The sequence below is a fragment of the Schistocerca serialis genome, chromosome 5 (genome assembly GCF_023864345.2).
Source record: "Schistocerca serialis cubense isolate TAMUIC-IGC-003099 chromosome 5, iqSchSeri2.2, whole genome shotgun sequence".
Taxonomy (NCBI): domain Eukaryota; kingdom Metazoa; phylum Arthropoda; class Insecta; order Orthoptera; family Acrididae; genus Schistocerca; species Schistocerca serialis.
The window spans coordinates 812,157,192-812,184,144 of record NC_064642.1 but is presented as its reverse complement, the minus strand read 5'-3'; positions in this window follow the sequence as shown (position 1 = coordinate 812,184,144).

Sequence of the window (26,953 nt, the reverse complement as noted above, 5' to 3'; positions counted from 1 at the left end):
ACATGGTGACGAGGCATTTGGCTACCTTAAGAGAGTCATAGTACTCCTGCCTGCTGCTCCCACTTTTCTAAGCCCATTCTCTCTATCATTCTTGCTATGGCCTGTCCTACGGAACCGATGTGCCACTATATGTCCACGTTAACGTCGTCACTGTTACTCCCACTACGAGTCTCTCGAGTTAGCAAATGTACCTCGCCGGATGACGAGGCATTTGGCTACCTTAAGAGAGTCATAGTTACTGCTGCCAGCTGCTCGACCTACTTTCATTCTTTCCACTCATTAATTATTACTGTGGTCAGTCCTGCAGGCAATATGCCACTACATGTAAACCTTAACGTTGTCTGAGCTACCTTAACGAAGATATTCTCGAGTTTTATAAAAAATTTCACATGGTGACGAGGCTTATGGCTGCCTTAAGAGAGTCATAGTACCCCTGCCTGCTGCTATCACTTTTCTAAGCCCATTCTCTCTATCATTCTTGCTATGGCCTGTCCTACAGAACCGATGTGCCACTATATGTCCACGTTAACGTCGTCACTGTTACTCCCACTACGAGTCTCTCGAGTTAGCAAATGTACCTCGCCGGGTGACGAGGCATTTGGCTACCTTAAGAGAGTCATAGTTACTGCGGCCAGCTGCTCGACCTACTTTCTTTCTTTCCACTCTTTAATTATTACTGTAGTCAGTCCTGCAGGAGCAATATGCCACTACATGTAAACCTTAACGTTGACTGAGCTACCTTAACGAAAATATCCTCGAGTTTTCAAAAAAAATTTTACATGGTGACGAGCCATTTGGCTACCTTAAGGGAGTCATAGTACCCCTGCCTGCTGCTCCCACTTTTCTAAGCCCTTTCTCTCTACCATTCTTGCTATGGCTGTCCTACAGAACCGATGTGCCACTATATGTCCACGTTAACGTCGTCTCTGTTACTCCCACTACGAGTCTCTCGAGTTAGCAAATGTACCTCGCCGGATGACGAGGCATTTGGCTACCTTATAAGCGTCATAGTTACTGCAGCCAGCTGCTCCCCCTTCTTTGAATCTTTATTGTCTTTAATTCCTACTGTGGTCAGTCCTGCAGAAGCGATACGCCACCACCTGACCATGTTACCGTTGTCTGAGTTACTTCAACAACGATTTCCTCGAGTTTTCAAATAAATTTCGCCGAGTGACGAGGCATTTGGCTACCTTAAGAGAGTCATACTTACTGTTGCCAGCTGCTCGACCTACTTTCTTTCTTTCCACTCTTTAATTATTACTGTGGTCAGTCCTGCAGGAGCAATATGCCACTACATGTAAACCTTAACGTTGTCTGAGCTACCTTATCGAAGATATCCTCGAGTTTTCAACAAAAAATTTCACATGGTGACGAGGCATTTGGCTACCTTAAGAGAGTCATAGTACTCCTGCCTGCTGCTCCCACTTTTCTAAGCCCATTCTCTCTATCATTCTTGCTATGGCCTGTCCTACGGATCCGATGTGCCACTATATGTCCACGTTAACGTCGTCACTGTTACTCCCACTACGAGTCTCTCGAGTTAGCAAATGTACCTCGCCGGATGACGAGGCATTTGGCTACCTTAAGAGAGTCATAGTTACTGCAGCCAGCTGCTCCCCCTTCTTTGAATCTTTCCTCTCTTTAATTCGTACCTTGGTGTCCTGCAGAAGCGATACGCCACCACCTGTCCATGTTACCGTTGTCTGAGTTACTTCAACGACGATTTCCTCGAGTTTTCAAATAAATTTCGCCGAGTGACGAGGCATTTGGCTACCTTAAGAGAGTCATAGTTACTGCTGCCAGCTGCTCGACCTACATTCATTCTTTCCACTCATTAATTATTACTGTGGTCAGTCCTGCAGGAGCAATATGCCACTACATGTAAACCTTAACGTTGTCTGAGCTACCTTAACGAAGATATTCTCGAGTTTTCAAAAAAAATTTCACATGGTGACGAGACTTTTGGCTGCCTTAAGAGAGTCATAGTACCCCTGCCTGCTGCTATCACTTTTCTAAGCCCATTCTCTCTATCATTCTTGCTATGGCCTGTCCTACAGAACCGATGTGCCACTATATGTCCACGTTAACGTCGTCACTGTTACTCCCACTACGAGTCTCTCGAGTTAGCAAATGTACCTCGCCCGGTGACGAGGCATTTGGCTACCTTAAGAGAGTCATAGTTACTGCAGCCAGCTGCTCCCCCTTCTTTGAATCTTTCCTCCCTTTAAATCGTACTGTGGTCAGTCCTGCAGAGCGATACGCCAACACCTGTGCATGTTACCGTTGTCTGAGTTACTTCAACGACGATTTCCTCGAGTTTTCAAATAAAACTCGCCGAGTGACGATTCATTTGGCTACCTTAAGAGAGTCATAGTTACTGCTGCCAGCTGCTCGACCTACTTTCTTTCTTTCCACTCATTAATTATTACTGTGGTCAGTTCTGCAGGAGCAATATGCCACTACATGTAAACCTTAACGTTGTCTGAGCTACCTTAGTGATGATATCCTCGAGATTTCAAAAAAAATTTCACATGGTGACGAGGCTTTTGGCTGCCTTAAGAGAGTCATAGTACCCCTGCCTGCTGCTATCACTTTTCTAAGCCCATTCTCTCTATCATGCTTGCTATGGCTGTCCTACAGAACCGATGTGCCACTATATGTCCACGTTAACGTCGTCACTGTTACTCCCACTACGAGTCTCTCGAGTTAGCAAATGTACCTCGCCGGGTGACGAGGCATTTGGCTACCTTAAGAGAGTCATAGTTACTGCGGCCAGCTGCTCGACCCACTTTCTTTCTTTCCACTCTTTAATTATTACTGTGGTCAGTTCTGCAGGAGCAATATGCCACTACATGTAAACCTTAACGTTGTCTGAGCTACCTTATCGATGATATCCTCGAGTTTTCAAAAACAATATCACATGGTGACGAGGCATTTGGCTACCTTAAGAGAGTCATAGTACTCCTGCCTGCTGCTCCCACTTTTCTAAGCCCATTCTCTCTATCATTCTTGCTATGGCCTGTCCTACGGAACCGATGTGCTACTATATGTATACGTTAACGTCGTCACTGTTACTCCTACTACGAGTCTCTCGAGTTAGCAAATGAACCTCGCCGGATGACGAGGCATTTGGCTCCCTTAAGAGAGTCATAGTTACTGCAGCCAGCTGCTCCCCCTTCTTTGAATCTTTATTGTCTTTAATTCGTACTGTGGTCAGTCCTGCAGAAGCGATACGCCACCACCTGACCATGTTACCGTTGTCTGAGTTACTTCAACAACGATTTCCTCGAGTTTCAAATAAATTTCGCCGAGTGACGAGGCATTTGGCTACCTTAAGAGAGTCATACTTATTGCAGCCAGCTGCTCCCCCTTCTTTGAATCTTTCCTCTCTTTAATTCGTACCTTGGTGTCCTGCAGAAGCGATACGCCACCACCTGTATATGTTACCGTTGTCTGAGTTACTTCGACGACGATTTCCTCGAGTTTTCAAATAAATTTCGCCGAGTGACGAGGCATTTGGCTACCTTAAGAGAGTCATAGTTACTGCTGCCAGCTGCTCGACCTACTTTCACTCTTTCCACTCATTAATTATTACTGTGGTCAGTCCTGCAGGAGCAATATGCCACTACATGTAAACCTTAACGTTGTCTGAGCTACCTTAACGAAGATATTCTCGAGTTTTCAAAAAAAATTTCACATGGTGACGAGACTTTTGGCTGCCTTAAGAGAGTCATAGTACCCCTGCCTGCTGCTATCACTTTTCTAAGCCCATTCTCTCTATCATTCTTGCTATGGCCTGTCCTACAGAACCGATGTGCCACTATATGTCCACGTTAACGTCGTCACTGTTACTCCCACTACGAGTCTCTCGAGTTAGCAAATGTACCTCGCCCGGTGACGAGGCATTTGGCTACCTTAAGAGAGCATAGTTACTGCAGCCAGCTGCTCCCCCTTCTTTGAATCTTTCCTCCCTTTAAATCGTACTGTGGTCAGTCCTGCAGAGCGATACGCCAACACCTGTGCATGTTACGGTTGTCTGAGTTACTTCAACGACGATTTCCTCGAGTTTTCAAATAAAACTCGCCGAGTGACGAGGCATTTGGCTACCTTAAGAGAGTCATAGTTACTGCTGCCAGCTGCTCGACCTACTTTCTTTCTTTCCACTCATTAATTATTACTGTGGTCAGTTCTGCAGGAGCAATATGCCACTACATGTAAACCTTAACGTTGTCTGAGCTACCTTAACGATGATATCCTCGAGATTTCAAAAAAAATTTCACATGGTGACGAGGCTTTTGGCTGCCTTAAGAGAGTCATAGTACCCCTGCCTGCTGCTATCACTTTTCTAAGCCGATTCTCTCTATCATGCTTGCTATGGCTGTCCTACAGAACCGATGTGCCACTATATGTCCACGTTAACGTCGTCACTGTTACTCCCACTACGAGTCTCTCGAGTTAGCAAATGTACCTCGCCGGGTGACGAGGCATTTGGCTACCTTAAGAGAGTCATAGTTACTGCGGCCAGCTGCTCGACCCACTTTCTTTCTTTCCACTCTTTAATTATTACTGTGGTCAGTCCTGCAGGAGCAATCTGCCACTACATGTAAACCTTAACGTTGTCTGAGCTACCTTAACGAAAATATCCTCGAGTTTTCAAAAAAAATTTCACATATTGACGAGGCATTTGGCTACCTTAAGAGAGTCATAGTACTCCTGCCTGCTGCTCCCACTTTTCTAAGCCAATTCTCTCTATCATTCTTGCTATGGCCTGTCCTACGGAACCGATGTGCCACTATATGTCCACGTTAACGTCGTCACTGTTACTCCCACTACGAGTCTCTCGAGTTAGCAAATGTACCTCATCGGATTACGAGGCATTTGGCTACGTTAAGAGAGTCATAGTTACTGCTGCCAGCTGCTCGACCTACTTTCATTCTTTCCACTCATTAATTATTACTGTGGTCAGTCCTGCAGGCAATATGCCACTACATGTAAACCTTAACGTTGTCTGAGCTACCTTAACGAAGATATTCTCGAGTTTTATAAAAAATTTCACATGGTGACGAGGCTTATGGCTGCCTTAAGAGAGTCATAGTACCCCTGCCTGCTGCTATCACTTTTCTAAGCCCATTCTCTCTATCATTCTTGCTATGGCCTGTCCTACAGAACCGATGTGCCACTATATGTCCACGTTAACGTCGTCACTGTTACTCCCACTACGAGTCTCTCGAGTTAGCAAATGTACCTCGCCGGGTGACGAGGCATTTGGCTACCTTAAGAGAGTCATAGTTACTGCGGCCAGCTGATCGACATACTTTCTTTCTTTCCACTCTTTAATTATTACTGTGGTCAGTTGTGCAGGAGCAATATGCCACTACATGTAAACCTTAACGTTGTCTGAGCTACCTTAACGAAAATATCCTCGAGTTTTCAAAAAAAAATTTTACATGGTGACGAGCCATTTGGCTACCTTAAGGGAGTCATAGTACCCCTGCCTGCTGCTCCCACTTTTCTAAGCCCTTTCTCTCTACCATTCTTGTTATGGCTCTCCTACAGAACCGATGTGCCACTATATGTCCACGTTAACGTCGTCTCTGTTACTCCCACTACGAGTCTCTCGAGTTAGCAAATGTACCTCGCCAGATGACGAGGCATTTGGCTACCTTATAAGCGTCATAGTTACTGCAGCCAGCTGCTCCCCCTTCTTTGAATCTTTATTGTCTTTAATTCGTACTGTGGTCAGTCCTGCAGAAGCGATACGCCACCACCTGACCATGTTACCGTTGTCTGAGTTACTTCGACGACGATTTCCTCGAGTTTTCAAATAGATTTCGCCGAGTGACGAGGCATTTGGCTACCTTAAGAGAGTCATAGTTACTGCTGCCAGCTGCTCGACCTACATTCATTCTTTCCACTCATTAATTATTACTGTGGTCAGTCCTGCAGGAGCAATATGCCACTACATGTAAACCTTAACGTTGTCTGAGCTACCTTAACGAAGATATTCTCGAGTTTTCAAAAAAAATTTCACATGGTGACGAGACTTTTGGCTGCCTTAAGAGAGTCATAGTACCCCTGCCTGCTGCTATCACTTTTCTAAGCCCATTCTCTCTATCATTCTTGCTATGGCCTGTCCTACAGAACCGATGTGCCACTATATGTCCACGTTAACGTCGTCACTGTTACTCCCACTACGAGTCTCTCGAGTTAGCAAATGTACCTCGCCCGGTGACGAGGCATTTGGATACCTTAAGAGAGTCATAGTTACTGCAGCCAGCTGCTCCCCCTTCTTTGAATCTTTCCTCCCTTTAAATCGTACTGTGGTCAGTCCTGCAGAGCGATACGCCAACACCTGTGCATGTTACCGTTGTCTGAGTTACTTCAACGACGATTTCCTCGAGTTTTCAAATAAAACTCGCCGAGTGACGATTCATTTGGCTACCTTAAGAGAGTCATAGTTACTGCTGCCAGCTGCTCGACCTACTTTCTTTCTTTCCACTCATTAATTATTACTGTGGTCAGTTCTGCAGGAGCAATATGCCACTACATGTAAACCTTAACGTTGTCTGAGCTACCTTAGTGATGATATCCTCGAGATTTCAAAAAAAATTTCACATGGTGACGAGGCTTTTGGCTGCCTTAAGAGAGTCATAGTACCCCTGCCTGCTGCTATCACTTTTCTAAGCCCATTCTCTCTATCATGCTTGCTATGGCTGTCCTACAGAACCGATGTGCCACTATATGTCCACGTTAACGTCGTCACTGTTACTCCCACTACGAGTCTCTCGAGTTAGCAAATGTACCTCGCCGGGTGACGAGGCATTTGGCTACCTTAAGAGAGTCATAGTTACTGCGGCCAGCTGCTCGACCCACTTTCTTTCTTTCCACTCTTTAATTATTACTGTGGTCAGTTCTGCAGGAGCAATATGCCACTACATGTAAACCTTAACGTTGTCTGAGCTACCTTATCGATGATATCCTCGAGTTTTCAAAAACAATATCACATGGTGACGAGGCATTTGGATACCTTAAGAGAGTCATAGTACTCCTGCCTGCTGCTCCCACTTTTCTAAGCCCATTCTCTCTATCATTCTTGCTATGGCCTGTCCTACGGAACCGATGTGCTACTATATGTATACGTTAACGTCGTCACTGTTACTCCTACTACGAGTCTCTCGAGTTAGCAAATGAACCTCGCCGGATGACGAGGCATTTGGCTCCCTTAAGAGAGTCATAGTTACTGCAGCCAGCTGCTCCCCCTTCTTTGAATCTTTATTGTCTTTAATTCGTACTGTGGTCAGTCCTGCAGAAGCGATACGCCACCACCTGACCATGTTACCGTTGTCTGAGTTACTTCAACAACGATTTCCTCGAGTTTCAAATAAATTTCGCCGAGTGACGAGGCATTTGGCTACCTTAAGAGAGTCATACTTATTGCAGCCAGCTGCTCCCCCTTCTTTGAATCTTTCCTCTCTTTAATTCGTACCTTGGTGTCCTGCAGAAGCGATACGCCACCACCTGTATATGTTACCGTTGTCTGAGTTACTTCGACGACGATTTCCTCGAGTTTTCAAATAAATTTCGCCGAGTGACGAGGCATTTGGCTACCTTAAGAGAGTCATAGTTACTGCTGCCAGCTGCTCGACCTACTTTCACTCTTTCCACTCATTAATTATTACTGTGGTCAGTCCTGCAGGAGCAATATGCCACTACATGTAAACCTTAACGTTGTCTGAGCTACCTTAACGAAGATATTCTCGAGTTTTCAAAAAAAATTTCACATGGTGACGAGACTTTTGGCTGCCTTAAGAGAGTCATAGTACCCCTGCCTGCTGCTATCACTTTTCTAAGCCCATTCTCTCTATCATTCTTGCTATGGCCTGTCCTACAGAACCGATGTGCCACTATATGTCCACGTTAACGTCGTCACTGTTACTCCCACTACGAGTCTCTCGAGTTAGCAAATGTACCTCGCCCGGTGACGAGGCATTTGGCTACCTTAAGAGAGCATAGTTACTGCAGCCAGCTGCTCCCCCTTCTTTGAATCTTTCCTCCCTTTAAATCGTACTGTGGTCAGTCCTGCAGAGCGATACGCCAACACCTGTGCATGTTACGGTTGTCTGAGTTACTTCAACGACGATTTCCTCGAGTTTTCAAATAAAACTCGCCGAGTGACGAGGCATTTGGCTACCTTAAGAGAGTCATAGTTACTGCTGCCAGCTGCTCGACCTACTTTCTTTCTTTCCACTCATTAATTATTACTGTGGTCAGTTCTGCAGGAGCAATATGCCACTACATGTAAACCTTAACGTTGTCTGAGCTACCTTAACGATGATATCCTCGAGATTTCAAAAAAAATTTCACATGGTGACGAGGCTTTTGGCTGCCTTAAGAGAGTCATAGTACCCCTGCCTGCTGCTATCACTTTTCTAAGCCGATTCTCTCTATCATGCTTGCTATGGCTGTCCTACAGAACCGATGTGCCACTATATGTCCACGTTAACGTCGTCACTGTTACTCCCACTACGAGTCTCTCGAGTTAGCAAATGTACCTCGCCGGGTGACGAGGCATTTGGCTACCTTAAGAGAGTCATAGTTACTGCGGCCAGCTGCTCGACCCACTTTCTTTCTTTCCACTCTTTAATTATTACTGTGGTCAGTTCTGCAGGAGCAATATGCCACTACATGTAAACCTTAACGTTGTCTGAGCTACCTTATCGATGATATCCTCGAGTTTTCAAAAACAATATCACATGGTGACGAGGCATTTGGCTACCTTAAGAGAGTCATAGTACTCCTGCCTGCTGCTCCCACTTTTCTAAGCCCATTCTCTCTATCATTCTTGCTATGGCCTGTCCTACGGAACCGATGTGCTACTATATGTATACGTTAACGTCGTCACTGTTACTCCTACTACGAGTCTCTCGAGTTAGCAAATGAACCTCGCCGGGTGACGAGGCATTTGGCTACCTTAAGAGAGTCATAGTTACTGCAGCCAGCTGCTCCCCCTTCTTTGAATCTTTCCTCCCTTTAAATCGTACTGTGGTCAGTCCTGCAGAGCGATACGCCAACACCTGTGCATGTTAGCGTTGTCTGAGTTACTTCAACGACGATTTCCTCGAGTTTTCAAATGAATCTCGCCGAGTGACGAGGCATTTGGCTATCTTAAGAGAGTCATAGTTACTGCTGCCAGCTGCTCGACCTACTTTCTTTCTTTCCACTCATTAATTATTACTGTGGTCAGTTCTGCAGGAGCAATATGCCACTACATGTAAACCTTAACGTTGTCTGAGCTACCTTATCGATGATATCCTCGAGTTTTCAAAAACAATATCACATGGTGACGAGGCATTTGGCTACCTTAAGAGAGTCATAGTACTCCAGCCTGCTGCTCCCACTTATCTAAGCCCATTCTCTCTATCATTCTTGCTATGGCCTGTCCTACGGAACCGATGTGCTACTATATGTCCACGTTAACGTCGTCACTGTTACTCCCACTACGAGTCTCTCGAGTTAGCAAATGAACCTCGCCGGATGACGAGGCATTTGGCTACCTTAAAAGACTCGTATTTACTGCAGTCAGCTGCTCCCCCTTCTTTGAATCTTTCCTATCTTTAATTCGTACTGTGGTCAGTCCTGCAGAAGATATACGCCACCACCTGTCCATGTTACCGTTTTCTGAGTTACCTCAACAACGATTTCCTCGAGTTTTCAAATATATTTCGCCGAGTGACGAGGCATTTGGCTACCTTAAAAGAGTCATACCTACTGTTGCCAGCTGCTCGACCTACTTTCTTTCTTTCCACTCTTTAATAATTACTGTGGTCAGTCCTGCAGGAGCAATATGCCACTACATGTAAACCTTAACGTTGTCTGAGCTACCTTATCGAAGATATCCTCGAGTTTTCAACAAAAAATTTCACATGGTGACGAGGCATTTGGCTACCTTAAGAGAGTCATAGTACTCCTGCCTGCTGCTCCCACTTTTCTAAGCCCTTTCTCTCTACCATTCATGCTATGGCTGTCCTACAGAACCGATGTGCCACTATATGTCCACGTTAACGTCGTCTCTGTTACTCCCACTACGAGTCTCTCGAGTTAGCAAATGTACCTCGCCAGATGACGAGGCATTTGGCTACCTTATAAGCGTCATAGTTACTGCAGCCAGCTGCTCCCCCTTCTTTGAATCTTTATTGTCTTTAATTCGTACTGTGGTCAGTCCTGCAGAAGCGATACGCCACCACCTGACCATGTTACCGTTGTCTGAGTTACTTCGACGACGATTTCCTCGAGTTTTCAAATAAATTTCGCCGAGTGACGAGGCATTTGGCTACCTTAAGAGAGTCATAGTTACTGCTGCCCGCTGCTCGACCTACTTTCATTCTTTCCACTCATTAATTATTACTGTGGTCAGTCCTGCAGGAGCAATATGCCACTACATGTAAACCTTAACGTTGTCTGAGCTACCTTAACGAAGATATTCTCGAGTTTTCAAAAAAAATTTCACATGGTGACGAGGCTTTTGAATGCCTTAAGAGAGTCATAGTACCCCTGCCTGCTGCTATCACTTTTCTAAGCCCATTCTCTCTATCATTCTTGCTATGGCCTGTCCTGCAGAACCGATGTGCCACTATATGTCCACGTTAACGTCGTCACTGTTACTCCCACTACGAGTCTCTCGAGTTAGCAAATGTACCTCGCCGGGTGACGAGGCATTTGGCTACCTTAAGAGAGTCATAGTTACTGCGGCCAGCTGCTCGACCTACTTTCTTTCTTTCCACTCTTTAGTTATTACTGTGGTCAGTTCTGCAGGAGCAATATGCCACTACATTTAAACCTTAACGTTGTCTGAGCTACCTTATCGATGATATCCTCGAGTTTTCAAAAACAATTTCACATGGTGAGGAGGCATTTGGCTACCTTAAGAGAGTCATAGTACTCCTGCCTGCTGCTCCCACTTTTCTAAGCCCATTCTCTCTATCATTCTTGCTATGGCCTGTCCTACGGAACCGATGTGCTACTATATGTATACGTTAACGTCGTCACTGTTACTCCCACTACGAGTCTCTCGAGTTAGCAAATGTACCTCGCCAGGTGACGAGGCATTTGGCTACCTTAAGAGAGTCATAGTAACTGCAGCCAGCTGCTCCCCCTTCTTTGAATCTTTCTTCCCTTTAAATCGTACTGTGGTCAGTCCTGCAGAGCGATACGCCAACACCTGTGCATGTTACCGTTGTCTGAGTTACTTCAACGACGATTTCCTCGAGTTTTCAAATAAATCTCGCCGAGTGACGAGGCATTTGGCTACCTTAAGAGAGTCATAGTTACTGCTGCCAGCTGCTCGACCTACTTTCTTTCTTTCCACTCATTAATTATTACTGTGGTCAGTTCTGCAGGAGCAATATGCCACTACATGTAAACCTTAACGTTGTCTGAGCTACCTTAACGACGATATCCTCGAGATTTCAAAAAAAATTTCACATGGTGACGAGGCTTTTGGCTGCCTTAAGAGAGTCACAGTACCCCTGCCTGCTGCTATCACTTTTCTAAGCCCATTCTCTCTATCATGCTTGCTATGGCTGTCCTACAGAACCGATGTGCCACTATATGTCCACGTTAACGTCGTCACTGTTACTCCCACTACGAGTCTCTCGAGTTAGCAAATGTACCTCGCCGGGTGACGAGGCATTTGGCTACCTTAAGAGAGTCATAGTTACTGCGGCCAGCTGCTCGACCCACTTTCTTTCTTTCCACTCTTTAATTATTACTGTGGTCAGTTCTGCAGGAGCAATATGCCACTACATGTAAACCTTAACGTTGTCTGAGCTACCTTATCGATGATATCCTCGAGTTGGCTACCTTAAGAGAGTCATAGTTACTGCGGCCAGCTGCACGACCTACTTTCATTCTTTCCACTCATTAATTATTACTGTGGTCAGTCCTGCAGGCAATATGCCACTACATGTAAACCTTAACGTTGTCTGAGCTACCTTATCGATGATATCCTCGAGTTTTCAAAAACAATATCACATGGTGACGAGGCATTTGGCTACCTTAAGAGAGTCATAGTACTCCTGCCTGCTGCTCCCACTTTTCTAAGCCCATTCTCTCTATCATTCTTGCTATGGCCTGTCCTACGGAACCGATGTGCTACTATATGTATACGTTAACGTCGTCACTGTTACTCCTACTACGAGTCTCTCGAGTTAGCAAATGAACCTCACCGGATGACGAGGCATTTGGCTACCTTAAGAGAGTCATAGTTACTGCAGCCAGCTGCTCCCCCTTCTTTGAATCTTTATTGTCTTTAATTCGTACTGTGGTCAGTCCTGCAGAAGCGATACGCCACCACCTGACCATGTTACCGTTGTCTGAGTTACTTCAACAACGATTTCCTCGAGTTTCAAATAAATTTCGCCGAGTGACGAGGCATTTGGCTACCTTAAGAGAGTCATAGTTACTGCTGCCAGCTGCTCGACCTACTTTCATTCTTTCCACTCATTAATTATTACTGTGGTCAGTCCTGCAGGAGCAATATGCCACTACATGTAAACCTTAACGTTGTCTGAGCTACCTTAACGAAGATGTTCTCGAGTTTTCAAAAAAAATTTCACATGGTGACGAGGCTTTTGAATGCCTTAAGAGAGTCATAGTACCCCTGCCTGCTGCTATCACTTTTCTAAGCCCATTCTCTCTATCATTCTTGCTATGGCCTGTCCTGCAGAACCGATGTGCCACTATATGTCCACGTTAACGTCGTCACTGTTACTCCCACTACGAGTCTCTCGAGTTAGCAAATGTACCTCGCCGGGTGACGAGGCATTTGGCTACCTTAAGAGAGTCATAGTTACTGCGGCCAGCTGCTCGACCTACTTTCTTTCTTTCCACTCTTTAGTTATTACTGTGGTCAGTTCTGCAGGAGCAATATGCCACTACATTTAAACCTTAACGTTGTCTGAGCTACCTTATCGATGATATCCTCGAGTTTTCAAAAACAATTTCACATGGTGACGAGGCATTTGGCTACCTTAAGAGAGTCATAGTACTCCTGCCTGCTGCTCCCACTTTTCTAAGCCCATTCTCTCTATCATTCTTGCTATGGCCTGTCCTACGGAACCGATGTGCTACTATATGTATACGTTAACGTCGTCACTGTTACTCCCACTACGAGTCTCTCGAGTTAGCAAATGTACCTCGCCCGGTGACGAGGCATTTGGCTACCTTAAGAGAGTCATAGTTACTGCAGCCAGCTGCTCCCCCTTCTTTGAATCTTTCCTCCCTTTAAATCGTACTGTGGTCAGTCCTGCAGAGCGATACGCCAACACCTGTGCATGTTACCGTTGTCTGAGTTACTTCAACGACGATTTCCTCGAGTTTTCAAATAAATCTCGCCGAGTGACGAGGCATTTGGCTACCTTAAGAGAGTCATAGTTACTGCTGCCAGCTGCTCGACCTACTTTCTTTCTTTCCACTCATTAATTATTACTGTGGTCAGTTCTGCAGGAGCAATATGCCACTACATGTAAACCTTAACGTTGTCTGAGCTACCTTATCGATGATATCCTCGAGATTTCAAAAAAAATTTCACATGGTGACGAGGCTTTTGGCTGCCTTAAGAGAGTCACAGTACCCCTGCCTGCTGCTATCACTTTTCTAAGCCCATTCTCTCTATCATGCTTGCTATGGCTGTCCTACAGAACCGATGTGCCACTATATGTCCACGTTAACGTCGTCACTGTTACTCCCACTACGAGTCTCTCGAGTTAGCAAATGTACCTCGCCGGGTGACGAGGCATTTGGCTACCTTAAGAGAGTCATAGTTACTGCGGCCAGCTGCTCGACCCACTTTCTTTCTTTCCACTCTTTAATTATTACTGTGGTCAGTTCTGCAGGAGCAATATGCCACTACATGTAAACCTTAACGTTGTCTGAGCTACCTTATCGATGATATCCTCGAGTTTTCAAAAACAATATCACATGGTGACGAGGCATTTGGCTACCTTAAGAGAGTCATAGTACTCCTGCCTGCTGCTCCCACTTTTCTAAGCCCATTCTCTCTATCATTCTTGCTATGGCCTGTCCTACGGAACCGATGTGCTACTATATGTATACGTTAACGTCGTCACTGTTACACCTACTACGAGTCTCTCGAGTTAGCAAATGAACCTCACCGGATGACGAGGCATTTGGCTACCTTAAGAGAGTCATAGTTACTGCAGCCAGCTGCTCCCCCTTCTTTGAATCTTTATTGTCTTTAATTCGTACTGTGGTCAGTCCTGCAGAAGCGATACGCCACCACCTGACCATGTTACCGTTGTCTGAGTTACTTCAACAACGATTTCCTCGAGTTTCAAATAAATTTCGCCGAGTGACGAGGCATTTGGCTACCTTAAGAGAGTCATACTTACTGCACTCAGCTGCTCCCCCTTCTTTGAATCTTTCCTCTCTTTAATTCGTACCTTGGTGTCCTGCAGAAGCGATACGCCACCACCTGTATATGTTACCGTTGTCTGAGTTACTTCGACGACGATTTCCTCGAGTTTTCAAATAAATTTCGCCGAGTGACGAGGCATTTGGCTACCTTAAGAGAGTCATAGTTACTGCTGCCAGCAGCTCGACCTACTTTCATTCTTTCCACTCATTAATTATTACTGTGGTCAGTCCTGCAGGAGCAATATGCCACTACATGTAAACCTTAACGTTGTCTGAGCTACCTTAACGAAGATATTCTCGAGTTTTCAAAAAAAATTTCACATGGTGACGAGGCTTTTGGCTGCCTTAAGAGAGTCATAGTACCACTGCCTGCTGCTATCACTTTTCTAAGCCCATTCTCTCTATCATTCTTGCTATGGCTGTCCTACAGAACCGATGTGCCACTATATGTCCACGTTAACGTCGTCACTGTTACTCCCACTACGAGTCTCTCGAGTTAGCAAATGTACCTCGCCGGGTGACGAGGCATTTGGCTACCTTAAGAGAGTCATAGTTACTGCAGCCAGTTGCTCCCCCTTCTTTGAATCTTTCCTCCCTTTAAATCGTACTGTGGTCAGTCCTGCAGAGCGATACGCCAACACCTGTGCATGTTACCGTTGTCTGAGTTACTTCAACGACGATTTCCTCGAGTTTTCAAATGAATCTCGCCGAGTGACGAGGCATTTGGCTACCTTAAGAGAGTCATAGTTACTGCTGCCAGCTGCTCGACCTACTTTCTTTCTTTCCACTCATTAATTATTACTGTGGTCAGTTCTGCAGGAGCAATATGCCACTACATGTAAACCTTAACGTTGTCTGAGCTACCTTATCGATGATATCCTCGAGTTTTCAAAAACAATTTCACATGGTGACGAGGCATTTGGCTACCTTAAGAGAGTCATAGTACTCCAGCCTGCTGCTCCCACTTATCTAAGCCCATTCTCTCTATCATTCTTGCTATGGCCTGTCCTACGGAACCGATGTGCTACTATATGTCCACGTTAACGTCGTCACTGTTACTCCCACTACGAGTCTCTCGAGTTAGCAAATGAACCTCGCCGGATGACGAGGCATTTGGCTACCTTAAAAGAGTCGTATTTACTGCAGTCAGCTGCTCCCCCTTCTTTGAATCTTTCCTATCTTTAATTCGTACTGTGGTCAGTCCTGCAGAAGATATACGCCACCACCTGTCCATGTTACCGTTGTCTGAGTTACCTCAACAACGATTTCCTCGAGTTTTCAAATATATTTCGCCGAGTGACGAGGCATTTGGCTACCTTAAGAGAGTCATACTTACTGTTGCCAGCTGCTCGACCTACTTTCTTTCTTTCCACTCTTTAATAATTACTGTGGTCAGTCCTGCAGGAGCAATATGCCACTACATGTAAACCTTAACGTTGTCTGAGCTACCTTATCGAAGATATCCTCGAGTTTTCAACAAAAAATTTCACATGGTGACGAGGCATTTGGCTACCTTAAGAGAGTCATAGTACTCCTGCCTGCTGCTCCCACTTTTCTAAGCCCTTTCTCTCTACCATTCATGCTATGGCTGTCCTACAGAACCGATGTGCCACTATATGTCCACGTTAACGTCGTCTCTGTTACTCCCACTACGAGTCTCTCGAGTTAGCAAATGTACCTCGCCAGATGACGAGGCATTTGGCTACCTTATAAGCGTCATAGTTACTGCAGCCAGCTGCTCCCCCTTCTTTGAATCTTTATTGTCTTTAATTCGTACTGTGGTCAGTCCTGCAGAAGCGATACGCCACCACCTGACCATGTTACCGTTGTCTGAGTTACTTCGACGACGATTTCCTCGAGTTTTCAAATAAATTTCGCCGAGTGACGAGGCATTTGGCTACCTTAAGAGAGTCATAGTTACTGCTGCCAGCTGCTCGACCTACTTTCATTCTTTCCACTCATTAATTATTACTGTGGTCAGTCCTGCAGGAGCAATATGCCACTACATGTAAACCTTAACGTTGTCTGAGCTACCTTAACGAAGATATTCTCGAGTTTTCAAAAAAAATTTCACATGGTGACGAGGCTTTTGAATGCCTTAAGAGAGTCATAGTACCCCTGCCTGCTGCTATCACTTTTCTAAGCCCATTCTCTCTATCATTCTTGCTATGGCCTGTCCTGCAGAACCGATGTGCCACTATATGTCCACGTTAACGTCGTCACTGTTACTCCCACTACGAGTCTCTCGAGTTAGCAAATGTACCTCGCCGGGTGACGAGGCATTTGGCTACCTTAAGAGAGTCATAGTTACTGCGGCCAGCTGCTCGACCTACTTTCTTTCTTTCCACTCTTTAGTTATTACTGTGGTCAGTTCTGCAGGAGCAATATGCCACTACATTTAAACCTTAACGTTGTCTGAGCTACCTTATCGATGATATCCTCGAGTTTTCAAAAACAATTTCACATGGTGACGAGGCATTTGGCTACCTTAAGAGAGTCATAGTACTCCTGCCTGCTGCTCCCACTTTTCTAAGCCCATTCTCTCTATCATTCTTGCTATGGCCTGTCCTACGGAACCGATGTGCTACTATATGTATACGTTAACGTCGTCACTGTTACTCCCACTACGAGTCTCTCGAGTTAGCAAATGAACCTCGCCGGATGACGAGGCATTTGGCTACCTTAAGAGAGTCATAGTTACTGCAGCCAGCTGCTCCCCCTTCTTTGAATCTTTCCTGTCTTTAATTCGTACTGTGTCAGTCCTGGAGAAGCGATACGCCACCACCTGTCCATGTTACCGTTGTCTGAGTTACCTCAACAACGATTTCCTCGAGTTTTCAAATAAATTTCGCCGAGTGACGAGGCATTTGGCTACCTTAAGAGAGTCATACTTACTGTTGCCAGCTGCTCGACCTACTTTCTTTCTTCCCACTCTTTAATTATTACTGTGGTCAGTCCTGCAGGAGCAATATGCCACTACATGTAAACCTTAACGTTGTCTGAGCTACCTTATCGAAGATATCCTCGAGTTTTCAACAAAAAATTTCACATGGTGACGAGGCATTTGGCTACCTTAAGAGAGTCATAGTACTCCAGCCTGCTGCTCCCACTTATCTAAGCCCATTCTCTCTATCATTCTTGCTATGGCCTGTCCTACGGAACCGATGTGCTACTATATGTCCACGTTAACGTCGTCACTGTTACTCCCACTACGAGTCTCTCGAGTTAGCAAATGAACCTCGCCGGATGACGAGGCATTTGGCTACCTTAAAAGAGTCGTATTTACTGCAGTCAGCTGCTCCCCCTTCTTTGAATCTTTCCTATCTTTAATTCGTACTGTGGTCAGTCCTGCAGAAGATATACGCCACCACCTGTCCATGTTACCGTTGTCTGAGTTACCTCAACAACGATTTCCTCGAGTTTTCAAATATATTTCGCCGAGTGACGAGGCATTTGGCTACCTTAAGAGAGTCATACTTACTGTTGCCAGCTGCTCGACCTACTTTCTTTCTTTCCACTCTTTAATAATTACTGTGGTCAGTCCTGCAGGAGCAATATGCCACTACATGTAAACCTTAACGTTGTCTGAGCTACCTTATCGAAGATATCCTCGAGTTTTCAACAAAAAATTTCACATGGTGACGAGGCATTTGGCTACCTTAAGAGAGTCATAGTACTCCTGCCTGCTGCTCCCACTTTTCTAAGCCCTTTCTCTCTACCATTCATGCTATGGCTGTCCTACAGAACCGATGTGCCACTATATGTCCACGTTAACGTCGTCTCTGTTACTCCCACTACGAGTCTCTCGAGTTAGCAAATGTACCTCGCCAGATGACGAGGCATTTGGCTACCTTATAAGCGTCATAGTTACTGCAGCCAGCTGCTCCCCCTTCTTTGAATCTTTATTGTCTTTAATTCGTACTGTGGTCAGTCCTGCAGAAGCGATACGCCACCACCTGACCATGTTACCGTTGTCTGAGTTACTTCGACGACGATTTCCTCGAGTTTTCAAATAAATTTCGCCGAGTGACGAGGCATTTGGCTACCTTAAGAGAGTCATAGTTACTGCTGCCAGCTGCTCGACCTACTTTCATTCTTTCCACTCATTAATTATTACTGTGGTCAGTCCTGCAGGAGCAATATGCCACTACATGTAAACCTTAACGTTGTCTGAGCTACCTTAACGAAGATATTCTCGAGTTTTCAAAAAAAATTTCACATGGTGACGAGGCTTTTGAATGCCTTAAGAGAGTCATAGTACCCCTGCCTGCTGCTATCACTTTTCTAAGCCCATTCTCTCTATCATTCTTGCTATGGCCTGTCCTGCAGAACCGATGTGCCACTATATGTCCACGTTAACGTCGTCACTGTTACTCCCACTACGAGTCTCTCGAGTTAGCAAATGTACCTCGCCGGGTGACGAGGCATTTGGCTACCTTAAGAGAGTCATAGTTACTGCGGCCAGCTGCTCGACCTACTTTCTTTCTTTCCACTCTTTAGTTATTACTGTGGTCAGTTCTGCAGGAGCAATATGCCACTACATTTAAACCTTAACGTTGTCTGAGCTACCTTATCGATGATATCCTCGAGTTTTCAAAAACAATTTCACATGGTGACGAGGCATTTGGCTACCTTAAGAGAGTCATAGTACTCCTGCCTGCTGCTCCCACTTTTCTAAGCCCATTCTCTCTATCATTCTTGCTATGGCCTGTCCTACGGAACCGATGTGCTACTATATGTATACGTTAACGTCGTCACTGTTACTCCCACTACGAGTCTCTCGAGTTAGCAAATGAACCTCGCCGGATGACGAGGCATTTGGCTACCTTAAGAGAGTCATAGTTACTGCAGCCAGCTGCTCCCCCTTCTTTGAATCTTTCCTGTCTTTAATTCGTACTGTGTCAGTCCTGGAGAAGCGATACGCCACCACCTGTCCATGTTACCGTTGTCTGAGTTACCTCAACAACGATTTCCTCGAGTTTTCAAATCAATTTCGCCGAGTGACGAGGCATTTGGCTACCTTAAGAGAGTCATACTTACTGTTGCCAGCTGCTCGACCTACTTTCTTTCTTCCCACTCTTTAATTATTACTGTGGTCAGTCCTGCAGGAGCAATATGCCACTACATGTAAACCTTAACGTTGTCTGAGCTACCTTATCGAAGATATCCTCGAGTTTTCAACAAAAAATTTCACATGGTGACGAGGCATTTGGCTGCCTTAAGAGAGTCATAGTACTCCTGCCTGCTGCTCCCACTTTTCTAAGCCAATTCTCTCTATCATTCTTGCTATGGCCTGTCCTACGGAACCGATGTGCCACTATATGTCCACGTTAACGTCGTCTCTGTTACTCCCACTACGAGTCTCTCGAGTTAGCAAATGTACCTCGCCAGATGACGAGGCATTTGGCTACCTTATAAGCGTCATAGTTACTGCTGCCAGCTGCTCGACCTACTTTCTTTCTTTCCACTCTTTAATTATTACTGTGGTCAGTCCTGCAGAAGCGATACGCCACCACCTGACCATGTTACCGTTGTCTGAGTTACTTCGACGACGATTTCCTCGAGTTTTCAAATAGATTTCGCCGAGTGACGAGGCATTTGGCTACCTTAAGAGAGTCATAGTTACTGCTGCCAGCTGCTCGACCTACTTTCATTCTTTCCACTCATTAATTATTACTGTGGTCAGTCCTGCAGGAGCAATATGCCACTACATGTAAACCTTAACGTTGTCTGAGCTACCTTAACGAAGATATTCTCGAGTTTTCAAAAAAAATTTCACATGGTGACGAGGCTTTTGGCTGCCTTAAGAGAGTCATAGTACCCCTGCCTGCTGCTATCACTTTTCTAAGCACATTCTCTCTATCATTCTTGCTATGGCCTGTCCTACAGAACCGATGTGCCACTATATGTCCACGTTAACGTCGTCACTGTTACTCCCACTACGAGTCTCTCGAGTTAGCAAATGTACCTCGCCCGGTGACAAGGCATTTGGCTACCTTAAGAGAGTCATAGTTACTGCAGCCAGCTGCTCCCCCTTCTTTGAATCTTTCCTCCCTTTAAATCGTACTGTGGTCAGTCCTGCAGAGCGATACGCCAACACCTGTGCATGTTACCGTTGTCTGAGTTACTTCAACGACGATTTCCTCGAGTTTTCAAATAAATCTCGCCGAGTGACGAGGCATTTGGCTACCTTAAGAGAGTCATAGTTACTGCTGCCAGCTGCTCGACCTACTTTCTTTCTTTCCACTCATTAATTATTACTGTGGTCAGTTCTGCAGGAGCAATATGCCACTACATGTAAACCTTAACGTTGTCTGAGCTACCTTAACGATGATATCCTCGAGATTTCAAAAAAAATTTCACATGGTGACGAGGCTTTTGGCTGCCTTAAGAGAGTCATAGTACCCCTGCCTGCTGCTATCACTTTTCTAAGCCCATTCTCTCTATCATGCTTGCTATGGCTGTCCTACAGAACCGATGTGCCACTATATGTCCACGTTAACGTCGTCACTGTTACTCCCACTACGAGTCTCTCGAGTTAGCAAATGTACCTCGCCGGGTGACGAGGCATTTGGCTACCTTAAGAGAGTCATAGTTACTGCTGCCAGCTGCTCGACCTACTTTCTTTCTTTCCACTCATTAATTATTACTGTGGTCAGTCCTGCAGGAGCAATATGCCACTACATGTAAACCTTAACGTTGTCTGAGCTACCTTAACGAAGATATTCTCGAGTTTTCAAAAAAAATTTCACATGGTGACGAGGCTTTTGGCTGCCTTAAGAGAGTCATAGTACCACTGCCTGCTGCTATCACTTTTCTAAGCCCATTTTCTCTATCATTCTTGCTATGGCTGTCCTACAGAACCGATGTGCCACTATATGTCCACGTTAACGTCGTCACTGTTACTCCCACTACGAGTCTCCCGAGTTAGCAAATGTACCTCGCCGGGTGGCGAGGCATTTGGCTACCTTAAGAGAGTCATAGTTACTGCAGCCAGCTGCTCCCCCTTCTTTGAATCTTTCCTCCCTTTAAATCGTACTGTGGTCAGTCCTGCAGAGCGATACGCCAACACCTGTGCATGTTACCGTTGTCTGAGTTACTTCAACGACGATTTCCTCAAGTTTTCAAATGAATCTCGCCGAGTGACGAGGCATTTGGCTACCTTAAGAGAGTCATAGTTACTGCTGCCAGCTGCTCGACCTACTTTCTTTCTTTCCACTCATTAATTATTACTGTGGTCAGTTCTGCAGGAGCAATATGCCACTACATGTAAACCTTAACGTTGTCTGAGCTACCTTATCGATGATATCCTCGAGTTTTCAAAAACAATTTCACATGGTGACGAGGCATTTGGCAACCTTAAGAGAGTCATAGTACTCCAGCCTGCTGCTCCCACTTATCTAAGCCCATTCTCTCTATCATTCTTGCTATGGCCTGTCCTACGGAACCGATGTGCTACTATATGTCCACGTTAACGTCGTCACTGTTACTCCCACTACGAGTCTCTCGAGTTAGCAAATGAACCTCGCCGGATGACGAGGCATTTGGCTACCTTAAAAGAGTCGTATTTACTGCAGTCAGCTGCTCCCCCTTCTTTGAATCTTTCCTGTCTTTAATTCGTACTGTGGTCAGTCCTGCAGAAGATATACGCCACCACCTGTCCATGTTACCGTTGTCTGAGTTACCTCAACAACGATTTCCTCGAGTTTTCAAATATATTTCGCCGAGTGACGAGGCATTTGGCTACCTTAAGAGAGTCATACTTACTGTTGCCAGCTGCTCGACCTACTTTCTTTCTTTCCACTCTTTAATAATTACTGTGGTCAGTCCTGCAGGAGCAATATGCCACTACATGTAAACCTTGACGTTGTCTGAGCTACCTTATCGAAGATATCCTCGAGTTTTCAACAAAAAATTTCACATGGTGACGAGGCATTTGGCTACCTTAAGAGAGTCATAGTACTCCTGCCTGCTGCTCCCACTTTTCTAAGCCCTTTCTCTCTACCATTCATGCTATGGCTGTCCTACAGAACCGATGTGCCACTATATGTCCACGTTAACGTCGTCTCTGTTACTCCCACTACGAGTCTCTCGAGTTAGCAAATGTACCTCGCCAGATGACGAGGCATTTGGCTACCTTATAAGCGTCATAGTTACTGCAGCCAGCTGCTCCCCCTTCTTTGAATCTTTATTGTCTTTAATTCGTACTGTGGTCAGTCCTGCAGAAGCGATACGCCACCACCTGACCATGTTACCGTTGTCTGAGTTACTTCGACGACGATTTCCTCGAGTTTTCAAATAAATTTCGCCGAGTGACGAGGCATTTGGCTACCTTAAGAGAGTCATAGTTACTGCTGCCAGCTGCTCGACCTACTTTCATTCTTTCCACTCATTAATTATTACTGTGGTCAGTTCTGCAGGAGCAATATGCCACTACATTTAAACCTTAACGTTGTCTGAGCTACCTTATCGATGATATCCTCGAGTTTTCAAAAACAATTTCACATGGTGACGAGGCATTTGGCTACCTTAAGAGAGTCATAGTACTCCTGCCTGCTGCTCCCACTTTTCTAAGCCCATTCTCTCTATCATTCTTGCTATGGCCTGTCCTACGGAACCGATGTGCTACTATATGTATACGTTAACGTCGTCACTGTTACTCCCACTACGAGTCTCTCGAGTTAGCAAATGTACCTCGCCCGGTGACGAGGCATTTGGCTACCTTAAGAGAGTCATAGTTACTGCAGCCAGCTGCTCCCCCTTCTTTGAATCTTTCCTCCCTTTAAATCGTACTGTGGTCAGTCCTGCAGAGCGATACGCCAACACCTGTGCATGTTACCGTTGTCTGAGTTACTTCAACGACGATTTCCTCGAGTTTTCAAATAAATCTCGCCGAGTGACGAGGCATTTGGCTACCTTAAGATAGTCATAGTTACTGCTGCCAGCTGCTCGACCTACTTTCTTTCTTTCCACTCATTAATTATTACTGTGGTCAGTTCTGCAGGAGCAATATGCCACTACATGTAAACCTTAACGTTGTCTGAGCTACCTTATCGATGATATCCTCGAGATTTAAAAAAAAAATTCACATGGTGACGAGGCTTTTGGCTGCCTTAAGAGAGTCATAGTACCCCTGCCTGCTGCTATCACTTTTCTAAGCCCATTCTCTCTATCATGCTTGCTATGGCTGTCCTACAGAACCGATGTGCCACTATATGTCCACGTTAACGTCGTCACTGTTACTCCCACTACGAGTCTCTCGAGTTAGCAAACGTACCTCGCCGGGTGACGAGGCATTTGGCTACCTTAAGAGAGTCATAGTTACTGCGGCCAGCTGCTCGACCTACTTTCTTTCTTTCCACTCTTTAATTATTACTGTGGTCAGTTCTGCAGGAGCAATATGCCACTACATGTAAACCTTAACGTTGTCTGAGCTACCTTATCGATGATATCCTCGAGTTTTCAAAAACAATATCACATGGTGACGAGGCATTTGGCTACCTTAAGAGAGTCATAGTACTCCTGCCTGCTGCTCCCACTTTTCTAAGCCCATTCTCTCTATCATTCTTGCTATGGCCTGTCCTACGGAACCGATTTGATACTATATGTATACGTTAACGTCGTCACTGTTACTCCCACTACGAGTCTCTCGAGTTAGCAAATGAACCTCGCCGGATGACGAGGCATTTGGCTACCTTAAGAGAGTCATAGTTACTGCTGCCAGCTGCTTGAAATACTTTCTTTCTTTCCACTCTTTAATTATTACTGTGGTCAGTCCTGCAGGAGCAATATGCCACTACATGTAAACCTTAACGTTGTCTGAGCTACCTTAACGAAAATATCCTCGAGTTTTCAAAAAAAATTTTACATGGTGACGAGCCATTTGGCTACCTTAAGGGAGTCATAGTACCCCTGCCTGCTGCTCCCACTTTTCTAAGCCCTTTCTCTCTACCATTCTTGCTATGGCTCTCCTACAGAACCGATGTGCCACTATATGTCCACGTTAACGTCGTCTCTGTTACTCCCACTACGAGTCTCTCGAGTTAGCAAATGTACCTCGCCAGATGACGAGGCATTTGGCTACCTTAAGAGAGTCATAGTTACTGCAGCCAGCTGCTCCCCCTTCTTTGAATCTTTATTGTCTTTAATTCGTACTGTGGTCAGTCCTGCAGAAGCGATACCCCACCACCTGACCATGTTACCGTTGTCTGAGTTACTTCAACAACGATTTCCTCGAGTTTTCAAATAAATTTCGCCGAGTGACGAGGCATTTGGCAACCTTAAGAGAGTCATACTTACTGCAGCCAGCTGCCCCCCCCCTTCTTTGAATCTTTCCTCTCTTTAATTCGTACCTTGGTGTCCTGCAGAAGCGATACGCCACCACCTGTATATGTTACCGTTGTCTGAGTTACTTCGACGACGATTTCCTCGAGTTTTCAAATAAATTTCGCCGAGTGACCAGGCATTTGGCTACCTTAAGAGAGTCATAGTTACTGCTGCCAGTTGCTCGACCTACTTTCATTCTTTCCACTCATTAATTATTACTGTGGTCAGTCCTGCAGGAGCAATATGCCACTACATGTAAACCTTAACGTTGTCTGAGCTACCTTAACGAAGATATTCTCGAGTTTTCAAAAAAAATTTCACATGGTGACGAGGCTTTTGGCTGCCTTAAGAGAGTCATAGTACCCCTGCCTGCTGCTATCACTTTTCTAAGCCCATTCTCTCTAACATTCTTGCCATGGCTGTCCTACAGAACCGATGTGCCACTATATGTCCACGTTAACGTCGTCACTGTTACTCCCACTACGAGTCTCTCGAGTTAGCAAATGAACCTCGCCGGATGACGAGGCATTTGGCTACCTTAAAAGAGTCGTAGTTACTGCAGCCAGGTGTTCCCCCTTCTTTGAATCTTTCCTGTCTTTAATTCGTACTGTGGTCAGTCCTGCAGAAGAGATACGCCACCACCTGTCCATGTTACCGTTGTCTGAGTTACCTCAACAACGATTTCCTCAAGTTTTCTAATAAATTTCGCCGAGTGACGAGGCATTTGGCTACCTTAAGAGAGTCATACTTACTGTTGCCAGCTGCTCGACCTACTTTCTTTCTTTCCACTCTTTAATAATTACTGTGGTCAGTCCTGCAGGAGCAATATGCCACTACATGTAAACCTTAACGTTGTCTGAGCTACCTTATCGAAGATATCCTCGAGTTTTCAACAAAAAATTTCACATGGTGACGAGGCATTTGGCTACCTTAAGAGAGTCATAGTACTCCTGCCTACTGCTCCCACTTTTCTAAGCCCTTTCTCTCTACCATTCATGCTATGGCTGTCCTACAGAACCGATGTGCCACTATATGTCCACGTTAACGTCGTCTCTGTTACTCCCACTACGAGTCTCTCGAGTTAGCAAATGTACCTCGCCAGATGACGAGGCATTTGGCTACCTTATAAGCGTCATAGTTACTGCAGCCAGCTGCTCCCCCTTCTTTGAATCTTTATTGTCTTTAATTCGTACTGTGGTCAGTCCTGCAGAAGCGATACGCCACCACCTGACCATGTTACCGTTGTCTGAGTTACTTCGACGACGATTTCCTCGAGTTTTCAAATAAATTTCGCCGAGTGACGAGGCATTTGGCTACCTTAAGAGAGTCATAGTTACTGCTGCCAGCTGCTCGACCTACTTTCATTCTTTCCACTCATTAATTATTACTGTGGTCAGTCCTGCAGGAGCAATATGCCACTACATGTAAACCTTAACGTTGTCTGAGCTACCTTAACGAAGATATTCTCGAGTTTTCAAAAAAAATTTCACATGGTGACGAGGCTTTTGGCTGCCTTAAGAGAGTCATAGTACCCCTGCCTGCTGCTATCACTTTTCTAAGCCCATTCTCTCTATCATTCTTGCTATGGCCTGTCCTACAGAACCGATGTGCCACTATATGTCCACGTTAACGTCGTCACTGTTACTCCCACTACGAGTCTCTCGAGTTAGCAAATGTACCTCGCCGGGTGACGAGGCATTTGGCTACCTTAAGAGAGTCATAGTTACTGCAGCCAGCTGCTCCCCCTTCTTTGAATCTTTCCTCCCTTTAAATCGTACTGTGGTCAGTCCTGCAGAGCGATACGCCAACACCTGTGCATGTTACCGTTGTCTGAGTTACTTCAACGACGATTTCCTCGAGTTTTCAAATAAATCTCGCCGAGTGACGAGGCATTTGGCTACCTTAAGAGAGTCATAGTTACTGCGGCCAGCTGCTCGACCTACTTTCTTTCTTTCCACTCTTTAATTATTACTGTGGTCAGTTCTGCAGGAGCAATATGCCACTACATGTAAACCTTAACGTTGTCTGAGCTACCTTATCGATGATATCCTCGAGTTTTCAAAAACAATTTCACATGGTGACGAGGCATTTGTCTACCTTAAGAGAGTCATAGTACTCCTGCCTGCTGCTCCCACTTTTCTAAGCCCATTCTCTCTATCATTCTTGCTATGGCCAGTCCTACGGAACCGATGTG